Source organism: Lithobates pipiens, unplaced genomic scaffold (genome assembly GCF_037356315.1).
Source record: "Lithobates pipiens isolate NorthernLeopardFrog02 unplaced genomic scaffold, aLitPip1_a1.2 Scaffold_10, whole genome shotgun sequence".
Taxonomy (NCBI): domain Eukaryota; kingdom Metazoa; phylum Chordata; class Amphibia; order Anura; family Ranidae; genus Lithobates; species Lithobates pipiens.
The window spans coordinates 214099140-214122337 of record NW_027507686.1 but is presented as its reverse complement, the minus strand read 5'-3'; the positions used below and the strand labels follow the sequence as shown (position 1 = coordinate 214122337).

Sequence of the window (23198 nt, the reverse complement as noted above, 5' to 3'; positions counted from 1 at the left end):
GGAGGGATTGAAGGACAAGTTAGAGGATTCTGAGAACAGGGCCCGCAGGGACAATCTGAGAATCCGCGGTATCCCTGAGGCTGTTACAGATATCCAGGGTACAGCTACGGCCTTTTTTCAAGAACTTGCCCCTGAAATCCCCCTGGAGCGATTAGAGTTTGATCGTATACACAGATCCCTGGCTCCAAAGCCCTCGGAAGGCCCCCCCAGAGATGTTATTATAAAGCTGCATTATTATCGCACTAAGGAAAGACTCCTACAGGCAGCGAGGGATCGCCAAGACCTCACTTTCCAAAATTACCCCCTACAGCTGTTCACGGATCTATCTCCTGTAACGATTGCTAAAAGACGACTTTTAAAACCCTACCTATTGATCTTGCAGAACCTGGGCATAAAATACAGGTGGGGGTTCCCCTTTAGATTGTCCTTCACCTATAGGGGACATCAAGTCCAAGCCTCCTCTGCCTCTGACCTGAGACGTCACTTTCAAGAATTACAGCTAGACCTTCCACCATCTCAAGGGGACCCAGCTGCTCCATCCGCCCATGTCCGGCAAACACAGCCTTCCCGAAAGTCATCTCAAGCCTCCCTGCATGGCTCTCAGGCCCTGCGATCGCTGCAAGCCCAGCGCTACCAAGATGTCCCCACAGGCTGACATTCCCCCCGTCCGAGTGCGGGTTATTATCCTTGTGAACGGTCTGCACAGGGTTTTTTCTAGTTTTTTTTTTTTTTTTTTTGTTTGTTTTTAATTTTTATTTATTTTTCTTTTTTTTCGCCCCACTTTATCTGGAGTGGGTGAGGTACCGGTCCTGTCCCGAGCTCTAGTAGCTGTTCTGAGGGGACCTGATATCGGTATCGACATGTGCATATATATATGTGTACGTGTGTGATTTTTTTCCTTTTTTATTTTTGATTTTTGGACTTTCTAGATGTCTGTGGCGGGCCTCCCCCGGCTCCCCTCCGTGATTTCTGGGGGGGGGCCGGGGGGGGTCCGTCAGTCAATTGTACTGTTTTGTTAATTTTAAGCTCATGTGCCCCTGCAGCTTAGGGGGTTTTACTTTGTGTGACCTACTAGTTATCGAGCTTGTCTCGACCCGCTGGTGTTGTTTTAGTACCAGCACTCCGTGTCTGACATTACCATAAGTATTCTGTTCTACTTACAGTCAATAGTTATGCAAGTTAGTGCTCAAGTTCAATGTTTGTCCTATTATAATTTTTTTTTAAAGATAGACCGAGTGGGCCAGGTGGACTACTGCGCCCCCCTAGAGTCGGTATTTGCGTGGGATTATGGTCCCTCTCAACTTCCGACTTTTTGGTAGACCACTAGGTCTACGCTTACATGCACAGTTGTGGTTCTTATTATTTCTCTTCCGAGCTTATTTTGATTCTTCTGTGCTTACTTTTTCTGGCTCTCTTAATATCTCTTCTTATGCTAATACTTCCTATTCTTCTCTAACCCTTCTTCTTCTTATTCCCGAGTCCATAGGGGATGCACGCGGAGCCTCTGATAAGCGGTTCTCTGCTTACTCGTTATGACCCTGCGTTGGCTGTCACTGAACGTCCAAGGTATGAATTCACCACCCAAGAGAGTAAAAGCGTTTAAATATCTCAGAAGGCAACGCGTTGATATCGCGTGTCTCCAAGAAACCCATTTTTCCTCTGCTTCACACCCTAACTATTTCGACTCCCAATATCCACAGGTGTTTCAGGCCAATGGTCCGACCAAACAGAGGGGAGTTTTAATTGCCTTTCGCAAGACGGTCCCCTTTCGGTGCGACAAACAGATAGCGGATCCTGCAGGCAGATATCTTTTGCTTTTGGGCAGCATTCAAGATACGGAAGTTACTATCTTGACCTACTATGCTCCCAATTCTAATCCAGGTCCCTTCTTGTCACATATCTGCTCCCTCTTAGCGTCGCATCAGAAGGGGACCCTATTGCTGGCGGGGGACTCCAATGTGGCCCTTAATCCCATATTAGACAAGTATCCATCCGATAAGAAGGCCATTTCCCCCGCAGCTAAAATGTTTTCCTGTTCGTTACGCACCCATGATTTGGTCGACCTCTGGCGTGAGTTACACCCGACAACCAAAGATTACACACATTATTCCCACCCGCATCATTTGCATTCCCGAATAGACCATGTTATCATGCATAGAAAACACCTCCCCCTAGTGGAATCTGTTTCTATTTTGGCAGCTCCCTGGACAGACCATGATCCCATTCTAGTGGTTTGTCGGTCCTTAATGCGTAATCCTCAACCCTCCCCTTGGGTTATGAATGACTCATTGTTATCTATACGAGACATCCACGATACCTTATTAGAGGCGTCATCTGAATATTTCCGTTTTAATTTAACTTCAGTTTCCTCCCCAGTGACGCTATGGGAGGCATATAAAGCGGTACTCAGGGGTCGTATCATTCAAATAGCGTCTAAACGCAAGAGGGAGAGGCAGGAGGTGCAGCGAAAGTTGGAGTCCCGTTTGGACTCCATGTCTGCGCTTTTTAAGCAAACTCCTTCTCTTGCTAATCGTAAGCTCCTAGACCAGGCCCGCATGGAACTAGACTTAAGTCTTACCGAACAAGCAGAACGCACTTTGCGCTGGTCTCGCCAACGCTGGTATATTAGGTCGAATAAACCCACTGCGGCCCTGGCTAGGAGGTTGCGAACGTTTAACCCTAAACTGTCCCCTATAACTCTGCGTACCAGACATAATAAGCTCACCAGTAACCCGGCACACATACTGGACGAATTTCGGTATAGACTCTCCTCCCTATACTCGGCCCAAGATTCTAAGACAGAACAGGATAGGACGGAATTTCTCCAGCGAATAGCCCTGCCCACTTTAACAGAGGCCCAGATGACTCTTATGGACCGTGATATCCAGGAGACTGAGGTCAGAGAAAGTATTAAGGACCTCAAGGTCGGGAAGCGGCCAGGCCCGGATGGCTTCACGGCACTATATTATCGAAAAATGGTGGATGTAGTTGCAGCTCCCTTGGCGGCCATGTATAACTCCGTCAAGCAAGGGCAGAGCCTTTCATCTGACCTCCTGACAGCTAATATAGTGATGCTGCCGAAGCCTGACCGCGACCATACTTCCTGGGCGAATTTCCGTCCTATATCTTTGATTAATATTGATATGAAAATCCTTACGAAAATTTTGGCCAACCGTTTAAATTCGTTTCTCCCCCGGCTCATTAAAAAGGACCAAGTAGGATTCGTTCCGATGAGGCAGGCTGGAGATGCCATTCGTAGAATTATCCAATTACAGCATATTGCCCATAGTCGATCCCTCGAAACCATGCTTTTGTCGCTGGATGTGAACAAGGCTTTCGATACGTTGTCTTGGCCATATCTTATGACCATTCTCCGCCGTTACGGTTTCGGAGCCTCATTCCTGTGTTGGTTGGCGGCCCTGTACGATGTCCCCCAAGCTAAAGTTAGATACTATGGGTTTGAATCCCATGTGTTTCCTATACGACGGGGCACCCGTCAGGGCTGCCCGCTTTCGCCTCTTTTATTTGTATTGGCCATGGAACCGCTGGCGGAGTCGATCCGTTCACATCCAGATATCAAAGGCGTGGAAGTGGCAGGTTTTCCGCATAAAATTTCGCTTTTTGCGGATGATATATTATTGACCATGACGTCACCTAGAATTTCGCTTCCCAATTTGTTTTCTCTCCTGGAGACATTTGCGTCCCTGTCCGGTTTACGTGTTAACCCCTCTAAGTCTAAAGCTATGTCAGTAAACCTTTCCCCATCGGAATTGTCAACCATAAAAGAAAGTTTCCCCTTTCAATGGCCTCCCTCACTACCCTACCTGGGAATTCGTATCACCCCCAAATATGATGGTTTGTACCAGGCTAATTTCCCCCCCCTCTTTCGTAAGCTAGACACCCTGTTATCTTCTTGGTCCCATTACCCGATCTCTTGGTTCGGTAGAATCACTGCAATCCGTATGACGTATCTCCCAAAGTTGTTATATTTTTTTAGAGTTTTGCCCGTTCCAGTTCCCCCCCATATATTGCGAATCCACCAGCGTAAACTTTTGAAATTTATTTGGGCTGCTTCTCGCCCCCGAATTAATAAGCAGATAATGTACGCGAGGCGGTCTGAAGGGGGTCTCTCGGTCCCCAATCTCCGAGCGTACTATATAGCGGCCAATCTTGCCCAAATCACTCGTTTTCATGACAACTATCAAATGCCGCTCTGGGCCACTATTGATTTGGTGGATGCGCACCCTATTCCCATTTCCTCAGTGCCATGGCTCCCTCCCTCGCAGCGGCCGAAAGGCGCAGGGCCGTGTATGGCCCACTTGCTTCGCATCTGGGACTCGATAAAATATTCGGCTGGTCTCATATCCCCTCACCTGCCTTTGCTACGCCTCTCCTATTGCCCATTATTCCCCCCTAGTAGAGACAATCCTGGTCAGTTTTCTTGGTGGGCTACTAATGGATTCACGGATGTTCATTCTTTGCTCACTCCCATGAGAGTAGTTACGTTTGCTATGCTTCGCTCTTCTCACGACATTCCCCTACGGGAACATTACAGTTACCTACAATTCAAACATTTCATACAACAGCTCCTTCGGGCTCAGCCAACCCCGTATTCTCTAACTCCCTTCGAAAAGGTCTGTAGGGCTACTCCTCATTCCCCGGGGACAATATCATTGATATATTCCTCTATTATTTCTACCAACAAACCCCCAACAACCAAATATCATCTCCAATGGGAAAAAGAATTAGGGACGCGGTTGGACCCGGCAGATTGGCAGATTATGACCACAAATCTCATGAGAAGTTCCAGGAATGTTCTCATATTAGAAAATGCATATAAGGTCTTTTATAGGTGGTACTACACACCTGAGAGGGTGGCAAGATTCATTCCTTCACATTCCCCTAATTGTTTTAGGGGCTGCCCGGTACCAGGGTCCATGGCCCACATTTGGTGGACCTGCCCTAGAGCCTGCAGATTGTGGGTTCGGGTATACGCTCTGTTACGAAATATGTTCCATACCAACCTGAGAAGAGACCCTTATGCAGCTCTGTTATGTAAACCTATCCCGGAACTTCTCCGCCCAGAGCGTCAACTAGCCCAACACCTTTTTAATGCAACAAAATTGATCATTGCTAAGTCTTGGAAAACGCCTACACTCAGCTTCGAGGCAGTTAAAAACCGTATGAGCGACATCATGATAAATGAAAAACTTACCTCCTTGGCTTTCGATACCCATGACCAGTTTCTCAGAACCTGGGGGCCCTGGATATCCTCTGTCCAACCTTCCAGATTCAATAACCAACTTTTGTCTATCTAGGGTCTCCGTGTGCACCCCCCGCTCCCTTTAGTGGAATGGACTCCTCCTCCCCTCCTCTGTTCTTTTCTTTTTACTCTTTCTGTTCTCTTTCTGTTTCCTACTTTCATTTACCTCTTCTTTTCTGCCTTAGTCTTTTTTTTTTTTTCCTCTAGAAGACTTTGGCCGAGACGGAGCCAAGTTAATTCTGATGGTTATGGTAGACTGAAATATCCGAACCTGACGGGCTATATTGCACTTCTTAATTATCTTATTTTACGATGTGTACTTCTTTTTTCCTTTTTTTTTGTTTCTTTTTGTTTTCATACGCTTTGTCCACAGTGACTATTTTTTGTCGATGATTAAGTCCTTCAGAATCGTTTAGGATTTTCATTTCCTCTTCATGAGCGTTATGTACACAGCTTACTATAGCCAACGTTTTGATGTCGGGTCTTTTTTTTGTTGTTTTGTTATTTTTTATATCAATGATGCTGTCTGATGTCTACTGTAACCAGTAATTTTTTTTTGTACACTTTTGTTATACTTCATTTGCAATAAAAACCTTTGTAAAAGAGAAAACCTGCTCCAGAGTGCTCTGGACCTCAGACTGAAGGTTTGTCTTCCAACAGGACAACGACCCTAAGCACACAACGAAGATAACAAAGGAGTGGCTATGGGACAACTCTGTGAATGTCCTTGAGTGGCCCAGCGAGAGCCCAGACTTGAACCCGATTGAACATCTCTGGAGAGATCTGAAAATGGCTGTGCACCGACGCTTCTCATCCAACCTGATAGAGCTTGAGAGATCCTGCAAAGGACTGCCCAAAAATAGGTGTGCTAAACTTGTAGCATCATACTCAAAAAGACTTGAGGCTGTAATTGGTGTCAAAGGCAATTCAAAGTATTGAGCAAAGGCTGTGAATACTTACAATATGTATATGGGATTTTTTCATTATTTTTTTAAAATAAATTTGCAAAGATTTCAAAACAAACTTCTTTCAAGTTGTCATTATTGGGTATTGTTAGTAGAAATTTGGAGGAAAATAATTGAATCCATTTTAGAATAAGGCTGTAACATAACAAAATGTGGAAACAGTGATGCGCTGTGAATACGTTCCAGATGCACTGTATGCATAGTTTTAGCAAATAGCTTACAGGAAAAGTTTATTTTCTTGTGCTCGATGTGTTAACCTTAAAAAAAAAAAAGTCGGACAATTTAATTTTACTTCACTCATACCTCATCAGCAGGCCTCCGGAGATCATTCTAGAACACAGAACAGCAAAATATTACCAAACAGAAATGGGCTCATTTATCAACAAGCATACCCCTTTTATTTGTATAGCACCATCATTTACCACAGTACTTTACAGCAGTATAAATTAAACATACATAGATCGTGGACAATTGAAAATGAGAAAAGCATAGCATATAGTATAGCGACATAGCATAACAATAGCACGGAACATATGGTTTTGTTTTTGGTTCTTCCCACCTGCCCCAGTGTCCCTCTAAAAAGTTATGAATGCCCACGGGTTGTCGAGTGCAGAATCCGAATAGACAGAGAGAGGGGGGAGAGAGAGAGAGGGGGAGAGAGAGAGAGGGGGAGAGTGTTATATTCTTAATATCTAAATTTTAATTGGCTTATTATACTTTATTCAGAATATAATATTTTTCATACTGTGTGAAAGAACTTTGAGACAATAATTTCTATGTTGTGACTTGCGATAATTGAAGAAGTAAATATTTAAAATCTGTCAGGATTTTGAGGAATAGTGTATATTTTATATAAGCTTTTCTTAAGTGTAAATGGAGGTTTGCATAGAATCTGAAATTCCCTTCCCCCCTTACATCCTGTCATTAGAATGTGGAGCTGTGTTATCCTTAGCCCTCCCACCTCTGTAGAGGAGGAGTTGTCTTTTGTGGCGCGAAATTAGAGCTGTTAATATAATGGTAAAGTTGGGAGGAGGATTGGCTCTTGAATTTTACACACAGAAGGACACATGTCTTGCACACAGGCTGCCAGCATACAAAGGGCTATTATGCCATTTTAGGTTTGAAATAACCTTATTTTTAAGATACAAATGATTAACATTGTACTATTTTTGTAAGCATCCTTTTGTATTTAAATGTGTACAAATAAATACACATTTTTGAATTACGCTGACTCAGATCCAATTAAGGAAATTCGTCTCACAAGAATTGATTGATATCAACATATACTTAAGACTTTGAAATATCATATTTCATAATATTTCATATTTCATATTTAACAATTGGCAAATTCCAGCCAGTTCAATCATAAGTCGGAAGTTTTTTTTTCCAAACTTCATCCTTTGATCAGAGGGGAATGAATTGATGAACAGAGATTAAACTTCGCAAAGATTGAAAAAGAACCTAGAAGAAAAATCGATCGATTGATTGTGAAAGACCGGAGAATTTCCAGGAAAAAACTGACGGGTTTTTTATTTGGTGAGTAGAAACGTAATTATGGAATTTGTAGCTGTTTTAGCTGATGAAAGTACATTAGAATTTAAAGGTTTATCGAAACAGGTCTCTGATGCTGTTTTATGGAAATTAATGTATGATCAATGCTTTCAGGCAAATGCTGACATTGAGAAGGATAGATTCTCATTAGTTAAAACAAAGAAAAAAGTACGTAATATAATGAAACTTGTTAAAAGTTATAATGATATGGTGTTTGATATGCCAGGAAAACAAAGTCAAAGTGTAACTGAAAATGTACTTTTTGAATCTAGTTGTTCAAATTGTGAGACTTTTTGTACATATATTGAAAATTTAGAGAATGAAATAGAAATTGCAGCAGAGCAGGAGAAGAAATATACTGAACAATTATTGACTGAAAAAATTGAATTGGAACATAGAATTGATGCATTATTGCAAACTCTGAAAGAAAATGAAAATCAAATTGTTTTCTTGACCCAGGAAAAATTTGAACATGAAAATATTCTAAATATACTTGAGGTTTTTGCACATGTTCAGTGTTCAAAGATGGAGGATGGTGAACATGTGACAAAGGCAGATATGAACGTCATATCCTGTAATGAGTCAAATGTTAATATTTCTTCAGACAATGAGAGTGGGAAGTCAGTTGACTTAAATAATACTGATAGTAAGCAGAAATGTAGATTTTCATCGCCATATGCTCAGAGGAAAGTCTATAAAAAGTTGAATAATAATAATACACAAAAGAGGTTGTATTATCCGAAAATTTTGCCCAGGCGTCAAGAAGTTTATTCTGTACGTTGGCACAGTAATCTGAGGTATAGAGGTCATAATAAGCAAATTCATTTTTCTTCTAAGAACCAAAGACAAAGATTGCAAACTGAAAATAGTCCATTAAGACAGGAAAGGTTTAATTATGTAGCATATAACACTCTGAAAACAGTCAGCAGTCCTTAAATTAACTGCAGATATGGTAAGAATTTTCTGGTTGACGTTTAATGGCTATGAATAAGGATTGATTTGAGTTTAAAAAGATTTGGTTTTGACGTTTGGAATATTTTTGAGGACTTTGATATAATTTTAATATTTTCAAGGATAATCTATTGGATTATTATTTTTTATCAATGTTTCATTGTCATGAGTATTAAGTTTTTATTTTTGTTTTGTTCAAGCTGAACATTGAAAGGGTTGTATTCAGTCAGCATGGTACTCAGAGAGACAGAGATGATGAGATACATGCCATAGGCGGAGCTAAAGCTTCAGAACAGACAGGAAATGTTATCAGGATTTAGGGAAAAAGGTTCTGAGTCACCTCCAACATTAAAATATGTGACTTCATTTTTAATAGATGAAAGTGGAAGGCCATGGTTACATGGTTTATTAAATGGTAAGAATACTAAATGGTTAATAGATTTAGGATCTGAACTCAGTTTAACTAAAAACAAATTATCTGTGAATATTGATTTTCCAAAATGTAATTTAACTGATTTCAATGGAAAAGAAAATACAGTTGCAGTTAAAGTTTCTGATGTGACTCTCAAAATTCCCGGAATTTTAAAAACAAATATAGACATATGGTGTTGCCAAAATACAGAGAATATTTTAGGCATGGATGTGATTAGTAAATTAGATTGGATTATTGATTTAAGTAATTCTACTATATGGAAAGATTCATCTAGGCCCAAATCTATGTTAATAGATTCCTCAAAGTACAGTAACGTTGGAAGTATTTGTACAGCAGTAGCTGACATGTCTTCAGATTTTAATTGGCCACACACAGGAACCAATCTCGAATTGGAACAATCGGTTAGAGCACATAAAAGTCTTTGGAGTCAGACCAAAATGGATACAGGTTTGTTTAAAGATATTGAGATAGTATTGACAAGGAAGAGAAGAAAGGTTCAATAGTGATTTATAGTGATAGTTCATATGTTGGTTATTTATTTGGAAACGTAGAGGTTTTGTGGATTCATCCAATAAGACTCTTGTGCAGAAAGAGACATTAGAAGTAGTTTTTGACCTTGCAGAGAGTAATTCTCTTGCATATGCTATTGTAAAAATTCCAGCACATAAAAAGATGAAAGTGAGTTATCTGTAGGTAACAGAACAGCAGATTTATTGGCAAAGGAAGCAGCTTTTGCATGGAGAGTTAGTAATTCAACCTGGAATGGTATCTATTAATGTTGTGAAAAAATGGACACACAGATTCCTTTAATTTCAGAGGAAAAAAAGGTCACGATCTTTTTTATTCTCATAGGGTGCCACAGAGTTATTATTTGGGTCATTAGACCATAAGTTTGTGTCATGACAAAAAAGGATTTTCGTGTTTTTATATAAATCACAACACCTACAGGTGGGATTCACTAATGATGATGCTTTAAATATTGTTTAGAGGTTGAATAATTATGTTTTTCTAGTTTGGGATATATCAGCAAACTTCAGTAGTGACAGAGAATGTGTAATATCAGGGAATAGAATAGAGATTTCATGTATGATAACATTCACAGTTTGTAGGTATTATTGTGAGGATGTATCGGATAATTAAATCTAGGATTGATAAAGGTTGTTGGACAAAGGAAATATTTGGGTTGATGTTGTTCCAGTTATTTTTAATGGATGTAAGAAGCACAATTTCTGATGCTACAAAGTATTCTCCTTTTGAGTTTAAAAGAGAAAGTAAAATGGAGTTTGTGTTGCATCGTGGAGTCAAAATTGATTGAAGAAGAGATACAAAATGGTTTCTCTAAAAATTTTCAGTTGAGAAAATAAAATGGAGTTTGTGTTGCCTCGTGGAGTAAGAAGGTATACAAAATGGTTCCTCCTCATATTTCTAAGTTTGAAAAAGAAAGTTAATTCATGATAAAAAGTGTCTTTGTTAGTTAAAAATATAAGTTTTTATATTACAATGTTTCTTGATTAAGAAATAATTTGTATATATATATTGATAAGGTAAAAAGGTTTGTGTATATTTAAAATGGTTTTATACAAAGGGTTATTCATAGCAACCCTTAGGAATTTAGAATGAGACCCATTGTTTTAGAAAGGTGGGAGGGAAAATACTCATTCTGTGGAACAATATAGCCCAGCGGAACTTTTAAGCTAGTCTTAAAAAGGAAAAAGGTGGGAGTTGGTGTTTAGGAGTAGAATTTGAGAGGAGACAGTCAATTACTGGAGGACACACATTCCAGGAAGATTTTTTCTCCAGCACACACAAGACATATATATATCATGAAGGATTGTTATTAAATTCACGCACATATCGGATTTAATCTTCAGAATAATCTATGTTTTGATATTTTACAATTGATATTGTTTTTTGTAACATTTTGTTATTTTGTTGTTAAACCAAAATTATCTTTTGTATAAGATAAGCGGTCTATTAAGTAGACCAGGAACAGAAAGGTTTATTTAAGAGAAAATTAGATATTGTTGACACAAGTCTAAGACAGAAAAGATAAAAGATGATTAAATAATTGTTACATGTGAGGACACACCCAGAAGATGGTGACACGTCACAGAGTTTCAGGAGTTGAAACATGGAAAAGTAATTGGGAAAATCCATGGACATTTTGGGATGTTCAAGGGGTACAAATACTTTCTCAGTTCAGTGAAACAAGTATGTAGAAAGAAAAATGTGGGTATAACAAATTTTATATTCCAAGATAATGATGCTGCCTTTATTTTTTCAGGAATTAAAAATAAAAATCAAACCTGAAGAAAGTGCGTATTCCAAAAGAAAAAGATGTCAGCACAACAAAAGAAAAAAGTTTTAAAGAGAGAAAGTGTATCATCACTACAGGATGCATCTTTTCCCTAGTGACAATTTTATTTGTGATAAGATATATCAAGAATTGCTCAAGTTATATAAAGACTAACAGGAATGAAGAATTACACAACAAAGATCATATGTTGTTCAGAAATAAGAGAGATGTAGACATTGATATCAATGCAGATGAACTGAAAAATAAGAACATTGATATCATTACAAAGGACAAAAATGATAGAGTTATTGATATTAGTGCATATGATAAAAATCATAATTTTAGAGATGTTGATATTAATACAGCAGAAGATTTGTATGGATTTTTGTGTATTGGTGATGGATAATTTCATTCACAGCAATGATATTGACATCAAAGTTAAAATAGAATCCAAAACAAAGTTTGTTAAAATGCAGGGATCTTATAGACTAAATAACAAAACCGGAACTTTTGAGTGTAACATATTGTTGAGGAGTTTCTGGTCTATATTTTTAAAGGGTAATGAGTCAACAATTTGGTCTGGAGATGTTACTAATATTATGACAAGATCTGGGAAAATACTTTATTCCTTTGATCAATTTTATTATCTTTTTCAAAGTTTTGTAAAGATATTAAATCCAAAATATTTAAACATCATTGGAGATGAAAAAGGAGACGTTGTAAGAACATGGGATTTTAAAGTTATAAGAAAATTTACTGAAATAAGGGTCAAAATCGATATCTTTATAGTTGATAAGATTGTTCCAGAAATTAATATTTTCCCACAATCTTTGAAAATTATGGAAGATAAAGATAATTTACATTTGATATGTGATACAAAGATATCTTTACCTCAAAATTCATTGTTGACTTGGAAAAGGAATGATGAGTTTTTGGGTAGTTTTCTTTATAGTTCTACTATCATAATTCATAAAGGAATTTTTGGTAGTGTGAATTGGATCAATGATACATTTGTTTATCAACAAATGAGAGTATCTTTGAATGATACTGGTATATATGAATGTTGCATATCAATAGAAAATTATCCGGTGAAATGTGCAAAGGCAAGTGTTATTGTTATGTCTCCAAGGAAAACTCCATGTGTCAATAAGAAAAGTTTCTCTGCAAGTCCTTTTCAGATTAACCATTTCCAATCCAGAACTCTTTTGAGAGAGGGAAAGTTTGTCATTGTTTTGTGGAACTTTAATGTTTCAGAATGGAAAATTTCTACAAGGTTTCCACAATGTCAAGGACATCTGGTTAATATGGAATTGGGTATTGAGAGATGGTTTGGAATTAATAATAGAAATTATAACAGAAATAAGCGTGGTATTGTTGAAGGTATTTTAGGAGGGATTGGCACAATCGGGAGTATAGCAAATAGTATGGATATTAATACTTTAAAGTCTGATCTAGAAACCGCTGGTTTAGTGGGAAGTAATGGTATTAAAATACAAAGACATTTAAATCAGATTTTAGAAAATATGGTAATTAAAACTGCTAATATAATGGGTCCATCTATTTTACATCTTCAAAATATTACTCTTGATCTGATGAGAAGTGAACAACATTCTCATATAGTCAGAGCATGTTTAGAGATTCAAACGGAATATTCCACTAATTTTAAAATAATTGCGCAAGCATTTCAGAGTGGAATAACTCCTCTTGGCATTTTACAGTATTTGCCCAAAGAATATTTATATGCGATAAATCATACAGATTTATGGGTAAATAAATGGATAGGATGCAAGCAGGACATATGTTATAGTTCTTCTATGATTCCAATAGCCGGAAAAGAACAAATTTTGGTTCCAATCACTGTTTTGGGATTACCTGTCAGTAATACACAATTATTATATTATAAATTACAGTATACAGATTTTGTATTTAACAATGAAAATTCTGAATTAGAACAATTAGATTTGTCATCATGTTTACAATTCCAGTCTAAAATTATATGTTTACCTAATCAAGATAAAAGCATATTTCATTCTTGTTATCATAATCATACATTATGTTCAGCAAGAATTGAAAATAAAATTAATTCTGAATTAGTTACTCGTGTAGATAAAAAGAAGGTTTGTTTTCAGATAATGTCAGATACAGAAAGGGTTAAAACTTTTTTCTCTTCTTGTACAAATACAGAAAACCTAAATCAAGGGTTGTATTGTATAGAAGGAGATATTGTTGCAATAAGTATTAATGGATTGAGAACAAATTTAACAAATATGTTTATGAAAAATATTAGCGCTCTTCTTACACAGTATAATATTTCTCAAATAGATGAATTTCCATGGGAAAAATGGGCAAATATAATTCAAAAGGATCAAGGTTTATTAATAGCTTCGGCTAAGGAATTGCAGAATGCAGAAGTATTGTTTAAACATGAACAAGGTAATTTGCAAGAAATATCGCATCAATGGTCAGAATTTTCAGGAAGTAATTGGTGGAAAAGATTTAGTAATAGTGTATCCATGTGGGGAAAAACTTCGATAACTTCAGCAGCAGGAAATATTTTATCACATCCTATTGTAATTATTTTTATTATTATCATGTTATTCCTTATATTCCAGTTATGTTTAATGTTTAGAATGAAAAAATTATATTATCGAATTAGAAGTGATATTAAGAAAGGAGATGATTTGTTACAAAGTAAATTAAAGAGGAAAATGCATTTTGAAGGTATGAATTCAGTTTTGCATGACAAAACATTTGGAGTTATTGAATCAAAGTTTGTTTGAATGTGACATGAATGATGATGGATGAATTTTTAATCTGAAAAATATGATTGGTATTCATATTTCAGAGGGGAATGTTATATTCTTAATATCTAAATTTTAATTGGCTTATTATACTTTATTCAGAATATAATATTTTTCATACTGTGTGAAAGAACTTTGAGACAATAATTTCTATGTTGTGACTTGCGATAATTGAAGAAGTAAATATTTAAAATCTGTCAGGATTTTGAGGAATAGTGTATATTTTATATAAGCTTTTCTTAAGTGTAAATGGAGGTTTGCATAGAATCTGAAATTCCCTTCCCCCCTTACATCCTGTCATTAGAATGTGGAGCTGTGTTATCCTTAGCCCTCCCACCTCTGTAGAGGAGGAGTTGTCTTTTGTGGCGCGAAATTAGAGCTGTTAATATAATGGTAAAGTTGGGAGGAGGATTGGCTCTTGAATTTTACACACAGAAGGACACATGTCTTGCACACAGGCTGCCAGCATACAAAGGGCTATTATGCCATTTTAGGTTTGAAATAACCTTATTTTTAAGATACAAATGATTAACATTGTACTATTTTTGTAAGCATCCTTTTGTATTTAAATGTGTACAAATAAATACACATTTTTGAATTACGCTGACTCAGATCCAATTAAGGAAATTCGTCTCACAAGAATTGATTGATATCAACATATACTTAAGACTTTGAAATATCATATTTCATAATATTTCATATTTCATATTTAACAGAGAGAGAGAGAGGGAGGGGGGGAGAGAGAGAGAGAGGGAGAGGGAGAGAGAGAGGGGGGAGAGGGAGAGAGAGAGAGGGGGGGGAGAGGGAGAGATTGAGAGAGGGAGAGAGGAGGAGAGAAAAGAAAGATGTTCCTGCATTGAAGGCATTTGGAGGGTCTAGTGATGTGTGGAATCTGTTATCTGTCAAAAACACTTCTAAAACAGAAACGCTCATGAATGCCGCAAAAGGCGCATAAACACAGCATGTAAAAGTGGCAAAATTGACATTTTTTAAGTCGGTTACTGGCTGTGACTTTCCAGCCTTCAGTAGAGGTTTTAAAACGTCCTTGGGGCCTGGTTACATTTCCAGTCGTGGGCGGTAAAAAAATAGGTGGTTGAGCTGCGTTGAAAATTTGTCTTGCATGAATGAATAAAATTTACCAGTATACGTAGTTTTTTGTCCAGTAAAGTCCATTTGTTCCAAAGTCTAATGTTAAAAGCAACAACATTTTTACGTACTTTCGAATTAAATTTGTCAAGTTGACAAGATTGTCATTTGCCAGGTTTGAATGTACTGAGAAATACGGTACAAATTTTCATATAAATGTTCGCAGGAAAGCTCATTTGAATACCTACTAGTGTACTTCCACTTTAAGGGTATGGAAATTCCTCAAATTCTTATGCCGCGTACACACAACCGGACTTTCCGACAGACTAGGTCCAATGGTCTTCCCGACGAAGTTCCGACCAAACAGACTTGCCCACACACAAATGGACCAATGTCCATTAGTTTTTAACGCGATGACGTACGACGGGACTAGAAAAAGAAGTTCAACAGCCAGTAGCCAACAGCTGCCCTTCTGTCACATTTGGTCCGTCGGACCAGCATACAGAAGAAAGGTTTTCCCGATAAGAATTGATTCCGTTGGAAAGATTTAAAGCATGTTCTATTTCTAGGTCCACTGGAATTATTTGAAGAAAAATTATAGGAATATCCCCCACATGATCAGAATATCTGACGGAATGATTCCGTCTAACCTTTTCTGCCGGAAAGTCCGGTCCTGTGTACGCGGCATTAGGGTTCCCTGTGCCTTCATGTTGTGGTGACCCCCTCCTTTTTTCTCATTTTTTTCTAGTGATCAAAAATCTCCCACAAGGGGACACAGGCCGGAAAGAATACCCAACAGGGGAGCTATCCCCCCACTGCATCCAAATATAGAAATAAAAAACTGACTGGTGTTGAGTTTAATTAAAGTGCATATTTGTCTCTTGAAACAGATGCATGTTTCCCCTTTACAACCACATGTTTTACGCCTGAGTCTATGCTCTTCATTTGCACTCTTGTGACTTTCTACCCATCAGCAGGCATAGGGGGGGCTCAAAGCAATATAAAAAAAATAATAATAAGAAGGAGGGGGTGAAATCCAACATAAGCTTTGCAGGAATAATGATTAAACGAGAAGTACAGCCATAATTTGATTGGCTGTACTTCTCCTGTAGATCACAGAAGTGCCGTTTGTTCTGCTCTCCTGTGACCCGTTTTCAGCAGACAGCGGGCTGAGGACAGATACAGCATCCACCTAGGTAAATATGATTCTGAAATAAAAAGTAAACCCATACTTCTCTTATAAAAGACATGACCGCTTTACATAGACAACTTTGCTGGAAGAACAGGGATTTTCCAACTATTCCGCTACAAGATGAAGAATTCCTATTGCTAGACTCTGGTTACTCCAAGACACAGCTGTTCCTTCTTAACTCAATCCATTTGACGTTAATAAATGTCATTTATATTTTGTCCAATGTGATATTAATAAAATTAAATCGGCCTCCGAGTCCACTTTAAATTCTGCTGGCACGACTTCAAGTTTATTTTGCAAGCTCGGAGAGAAGCATTTGAACTTCCTCTTTCACATTTTCTTGCCTGTATGAAGCTCGTTGATTGGATTACCACATGTCTATTTTAGCACTTAAGCCTTGACTTCCTCCCCCCCCCCCCTCCCCGGAATGGTCCCGTCAGTGGACCAGGCCAGAGCACCTGTCCCCGGATCCCATCAGGAAAGGATCGCTTTCCGTCTCCAGCGCTCAGGTTCCTCATTACAGGTTGCCAGGCAAAATATTTACACTGGCAAGGACAGACCCCTACCGTGCCACAAATAGAACAGACACCCGTTTTCTTCTTCCTGGGCAGGGAATAGTGATAGAGGTCTGATTCTCACAGACTTGTTAAAAAATATAGGCAAAAATATCAGCTGGCTTTACCCAATAAAGTGTTGTAATTCCTAAATACAGAAGCACATATCAACCAATAAGAATGCATCTTGCACTGGGCCAATTATCTTATTTTTTTTAGAACGATGCAATATTATTGCAGTATCAAAATCATGCAAAAAGGTAGAACACTATACATATTTTGCAGCCTAAATAATTTCTAATTCATCGTTACCAATCATAAGGTTCACTTTAAAATTGTTGCATTTTAAAACGAAACTGTATTTTACCCATGTAGCTGAAAAAAATTAATAAAAACACTTTAAATTAAACTTATGTGGGAAGCGCAGTGGCTACGTGTTTTTTTTTTTTTTTTTTAAAGTAGAATTTTATTTTCATACACAACAAAGAAAAACAAGAAAAATAAAAAAAACAAACAGAAAACTGTATATGCAGCGAACATCGCTCAAACCATTGCACAATCTGGTAATCTGGTATACATGTAATGGATATGTGACACATTAAAGGTTAAATGTCTATTCTGCTTAATTGGAACTGATCAATGAACAAAGGGCTCCATTTAGTCTTTCAAGGAGACGGTGGTATGGTACTTTCGGAGCTGACCCAAGAGCCCCAAATCTTAAGGAATTTTTTTGGGCATCCTCCGGCTTCATATGTCAACTTATATAATTTATTGCATGGTTAACGATAGTGATCCAAAAAGCTATAGTGGGTGAGGATTGAAACCAGTGGATGTGGCTACGTGGTTAGCGCTTCCACTTAGCAGCACTGGGGTTGTTGGTTCAAATCCCAACCACGGCACTACCTGCATGGAGTTTGCATGTTCTCCCTGTGCCTCGGTGGGTTTCCTCCCACACTCCATGTTTGGAGGAGGAATGCTGCTTATGACCCCAAGAACACCATTCCCACAGTCAAACATTGAGGTGGAAACATTATGCTTTGGGGTGTTTTTCTGCCAAAGGGACAGAACAACTTCACTGTATCAAAAGGGATGATGGACGGGGCCATGTACGGTCAAAATTTTGGGTGAGAAACTCCTTCCCTCAGCCAGGGCATTGAAAATGGGTCGTGGATGGATATTCCTGCATGATAATAACCCAAAACAGACAGCCAAGCAACAAAGGAGCAGCTCAAGAAGAAGCACATTAAGGTCGTGGAGTGGCCTAGCCAGTCTCCAGACCTTAGACCCCTTTCACACCGAAGCGCTGGTCGTTTTTGAGGTGCTTTAGCAGCGTGCCAATGCAACCTTAAATAAAAATAAAAAAAATCCAAAAACCATCCGTTTTGGAGGTGCTTTTGAAGCACTTTTAAAGGTGCTTCGGAAGCGCTGCCCATTCATTTCAATGGTCAGGGGCATTTTTGGAGTGTTTTTTTTACAGCACTCCAAACCTGCCCCAAAGATGCTGCTTGCAGGATTTTTTCTAACATCTCGCAAGCGCACCACCCGAGTGTGAAAGCACTCATGCAAATGAATGGGAGGCAGTTTTCAGGCGCTTTTCAGAGGCTATTTCTAGTTCTAAAATGCCTGAAAACTGCCTCATTGTGAAAGGGGTCTTAATCCCATAGAAAATATGTGGAGAGAGCTGAAGGTTCGAGTTACCGAACGTCAGCCTAGAATCCTTAATGACTTGGAGAGGATCTTCAAAGAGGAGTGGGACCAAATCCCTCCTGAGATGTTGCAACCTGGTGGCCAACTTCAAGAAACATCTGACCTCTGGTTTACAAGGGTTTTGCCACTAAGTACTAAGTCATGTTTTGCGAAGGGGTCAATGACTTATTTTACTCATTAAAATGCAAATCAATATATAACAACTTTTTTGAAATACACTTTTCAGAATATTTTTGTTTATATTCTGTCTCTCACTGTTAAAATAATCCCACCATTAAAATTATCATTTTTTGGCAGTGGGCAAATGTACAAAATCAGGGTATCAAATACATTTCTCCCTCACTGTAATTGGGTATATATATATATATATACACATACACATATATATATATATATATATATATATATATATATATATATATATATATATATATATATATATATATATCCCCAGTCTATTGTTTACATGCCCTCCCCCCCCAACAATAGGGAGCGTCATCGCACAGGCAGAGCTCACAGTTCTCCAGCAATGACACCTTGTGGTGGAGAGAAGAGAACTTTTTCAGGGTGGGTGATAACATAAAAACCCAAATCCTCCAAGAATGAACAGATCTTTTAACAATTGAGGTTCACCTTTGGATACATCCAAAGCCAGCAACCTCTAACATTTTTCTGAAAACAGAATTGAACCCAGTCAGCTTACCACAGTTAAGTACTGTAGCATTCTTCCATCCACGCGGGCATCATGGAACTGATCCTTGTATTGCGGCAGTCCAATATCATCGAGCCACCCTGTTGGTGTAAAAAGGAAGCCTCACTAACCCATGAAAACACCATTATACTCAAAATGTTATTGTCTATACAAGATCTAAGGCACTTACGCGTCACCCACACATGGTCTAGTTGCCCTGATTTGTCCTCCTTTTTTGTGTTGATGGAATTCATAGCTAGCTGAAGTTTCTTTCTGTGCAAGGTATGCTTGATGCCGAGTTCCTTTATTAAGAAAAAAATACTGTAAGCATTCCTTTTATGTGGCTATAATTCTGGTCATATATCAGACTTATTATGTACAGTATATTATGTGAAATATATTACCACTTATCTTTCATTATAATTACATGGAAAGTATAGAGTACTTTCAGTGGCCACATTGAGTCGACTTATTGTTGCTTTGGTTGTTCCCATAAATCATGAACCCATATTAAAAATAAAAAAAAATAAAAACGATAATAAAAAAAAAAAAAAAACGTACCTGTCTTGCTGTGCATGCTTCCAACCTCTGCTGTTTTGTAGAGCTAAACTGGCCAAAGATTCTTCAGCATCCAACACACGTCTAACATTTGTAGATTCCTGCATCCTCCACCATGCACTGTGGGTCCACCTTCTACGTCACTGCTGTGTCCCTGCAGAGCTGTAGTAGAAACCACAGCATGTAGATGGGGATGCAAACATCTGACACACTCAGAGTGTTGGATGCAGAAGATTCCTTGGCTGCCGCAGCTCTGCAAGCCATGGCGACAGTATTGTGTTTTTGCGGCTAGCTATCTGTCACTATATCTCAGCAACCCCTGCACAAATTTAGATGAGGGCAAGTGTCATGTGTACAAGACTAACCCGCTAGAACACCCAGGTCAGCCCTCTCAGCCATTGGCTAAGAGCGCTGATTGGGAGCCGATCGGCAGACTTTTTCGCTTTGTTTTTTGTCAGACCAACGCCAGTACACACGGGCCGAATGCTGGCCAGTTTCTATTGAACTGGACAATGTTGTCCAACATTCGGCCCTATGTACTAGGCTTTATGTTCTCCTGGTGATCAATCTTCCGTAAAGTAAATATAAAAATCTGTGAAACTTATTTACATTACATTCCTTCTAAATGGTACTTTCTCACCTTTTCTAGGCTCTGAGGTGTGGCGGTTAGTAACGTATGACCTGAATTCACCCATTGTCTTGCAAATATGACGTACTATCCCAGACCAAAGTCTTCCAGCCAGTTGCAGACCTGCTCATTACTCCACTGAGCAAAAGGAGCGTTATAATCACTGCAAATACAAAGAATAAACGTGTTAATTAGTGTAGGAATATCACAGATGAAAGCAAAAATTTGCCTCGACTTTGAATATTGAAAAATTTGAATATAAATTCCATCTAAAGTCCCACATTGATGTCTCTCTTTAGAATTCTATACTGTTGTCACTTTTATGCAGAGTACATTGTGCGAAATGCCAGAATCGACGAATCCCAAGCTGAAATTAAGATTGCTGGGAGAAATATCAACAACCTGAGATAGGTAGATGATACCACACTAATGGCAGAAAGTGAAAAAGAACTAAATAGTCCATTAACGAAGGTGAAATACAAGAGCACAAGAGCTGGCTTGAAATTGAGCATTAGGCTGTGTTCACACCATAGCGATGCGGGAACGCCGCAAATCCGCGGCGTTTTCCCGCATCGCATGCCTCCCGCCCTCACACTGCCCTATGCGGACTGCTGGGAGTGTCAATGATATGTTAATGACACCCCCAGATCCGTCCGCATATCGCAGTGCGATCTGCACACTCGCACAGGAATCGGATCGCATGGTGTGAACACCCATGCGATCCTATTCTGCTGCGGACCAAAAAAAGGGTCCCGTGCGAGTTTGCTGCGGGAGCGATGCGAATTCAGCCATACTATCAGTATGGCTGAACTCGCATCGCTACGGAGATCGGATGTGATTTGCACTGCAGTGCGGTGCGAATCACATCCGGATCTCCCCCCGCAGCAGTGTGAACCCAGCCTTAAAGTGGTTGTAAACCCTTACAAACCACTTTGACCTACAGGTAAGCCTAGATTAAGGCTTACCTGTAGGTCCAAGTAACATCTCCTAAACCTATATGGTTTAGGAGATATTCGCCCGAAAACGGGCACCGCTGTCTACGGCGCATGCGCCGTAGACAGCGGCGCGCAGGCGCACTGAGCGCGGCATTTCCAAGAATGGAGCTGCCGCGCGCGTCGACTCCCGTGCGCATGCACGGGAGTGACGTCATTGCGGCTTCGCCGAATGACAGCGGCGGAGCTGCGAGACCCCACCAACAAGATGGATGCGGTGGACAGCGGCAACTTCGCTGGCTCCTGTGTCAGGTAAGTGACACATAATGGGCTACTATGCGATGCATAGTAGTCCATTATGCTTTGCCTTTGCAGGGAATGAAAGAGGAAGTAAACTCATCAGGGCTTACTTCCTCTTTAAGAAAACCAAGATTGTGGCAACTAGTCCCATTACTCCTTGGCAAATAGAAGAAGTCATGGAAAAAGTGACAGATTTTATCTTCCTAGGCTCCATGATCACAGCAGACTATGACTGTAGCCATGAAATTAAGAGACACTTGCTTCTATGAAGGAAAGCAATAGCAAACCTAGACTACATCTTAAAAAGCAGAGACGTCACCTACCAACAAAGTGTAGTACAGTCAAAGCTATGGTATTCCCAGTAGTAAAGTAGGACCATAAGAAAGGCTGACTGTCGAAGAATAAATGCATTTGAACTATGGGGTTGGAGAAGACTATTGAAAGTCCCTTGGATGGCAAGAAGATCAAACCAGTCAGTCAAACAGGCAGGACAGAAACTAAAGATGAAACTCAAATACTTTGGCCACCTAATACGAAGAGGAGACTCATTGGAAAAGACCCTGATGCTGGAAAAACATGGATGGAAAAAAGAGAAGGAGGATGACAGAAAACAAGATGAATAGATAGCATCATCGAAACAAGGAACATGAAGTGAAGCAAGCTCCGGGAGGCAGTGGAGGACAGAAAAGCCTGGCGCGCTATGGTCCATGAGGTCACAGAGTCAGACATGACTTAACGACTGAACAACTGTTGAAAATACAAAGCAAAATTCTTTAATTTGCAACTACATTTTTATACTTTCTTTGCAGCCTTATTAATTTTAGGTGAAAAGAAAAATACCCAGAATTTTCCTACTGCATGGAGAACAAAGCTATCCACAGGTTTGGACACACCGTATCATTGACAGACATGTGCAGTTCTATATGTAAAAGAAATAGCATGTTGCTGTTCAAAAGCTCAGCAAGCCTATAGGTTTGCTTAATACCCCACATTCAGAAAACATCTAGTATTCTTTTTAAAGGATGCAAGGTGTTCTGTGAATAGAGGTGGCACAAATAATAGTCACAATCTCCCCTCCTTCAACATCTTGCATAGCATGAAAAGAATATGAGACATTTTCTGAATGGAGAAGGTGCAGAGGGAGTGATCCCTTATCACCTTTGTACTTGATGAAGAAGTGTCTCAGCACTGGACATTGGGGCTGAAATAAAGGTTTTCTCAACCACACACTTCATTAGTGGCAATTTAATTTTACAGTGCAAATGTCCAAAACTGTTTTTGGTCTGAGGT

The 23198-nt window shown here is 39.1% G+C and overlaps 1 pseudogene across 1 annotated transcript in view; it reads right to left on the bottom strand.

Moving 5' to 3' along the window:
- Window positions 1-22059, bottom strand: part of LOC143926206 (liprin-beta-2-like) — a 46332-nt pseudogene extending 24273 nt beyond the window's left edge. The window contains exons 1-5 of the transcript XR_013262089.1: window positions 22019-22059; window positions 20689-20839; window positions 19681-19792; window positions 19503-19591; window positions 6532-6558 (exon numbers count right to left, since the gene is read on the bottom strand). The product of XR_013262089.1 is annotated as a liprin-beta-2-like (transcript). The remainder of the gene's footprint in view (window positions 1-6531; window positions 6559-19502; window positions 19592-19680; window positions 19793-20688; window positions 20840-22018) is intronic.
- Between the last annotated feature and the right edge of the window lie 1139 nt (window positions 22060-23198).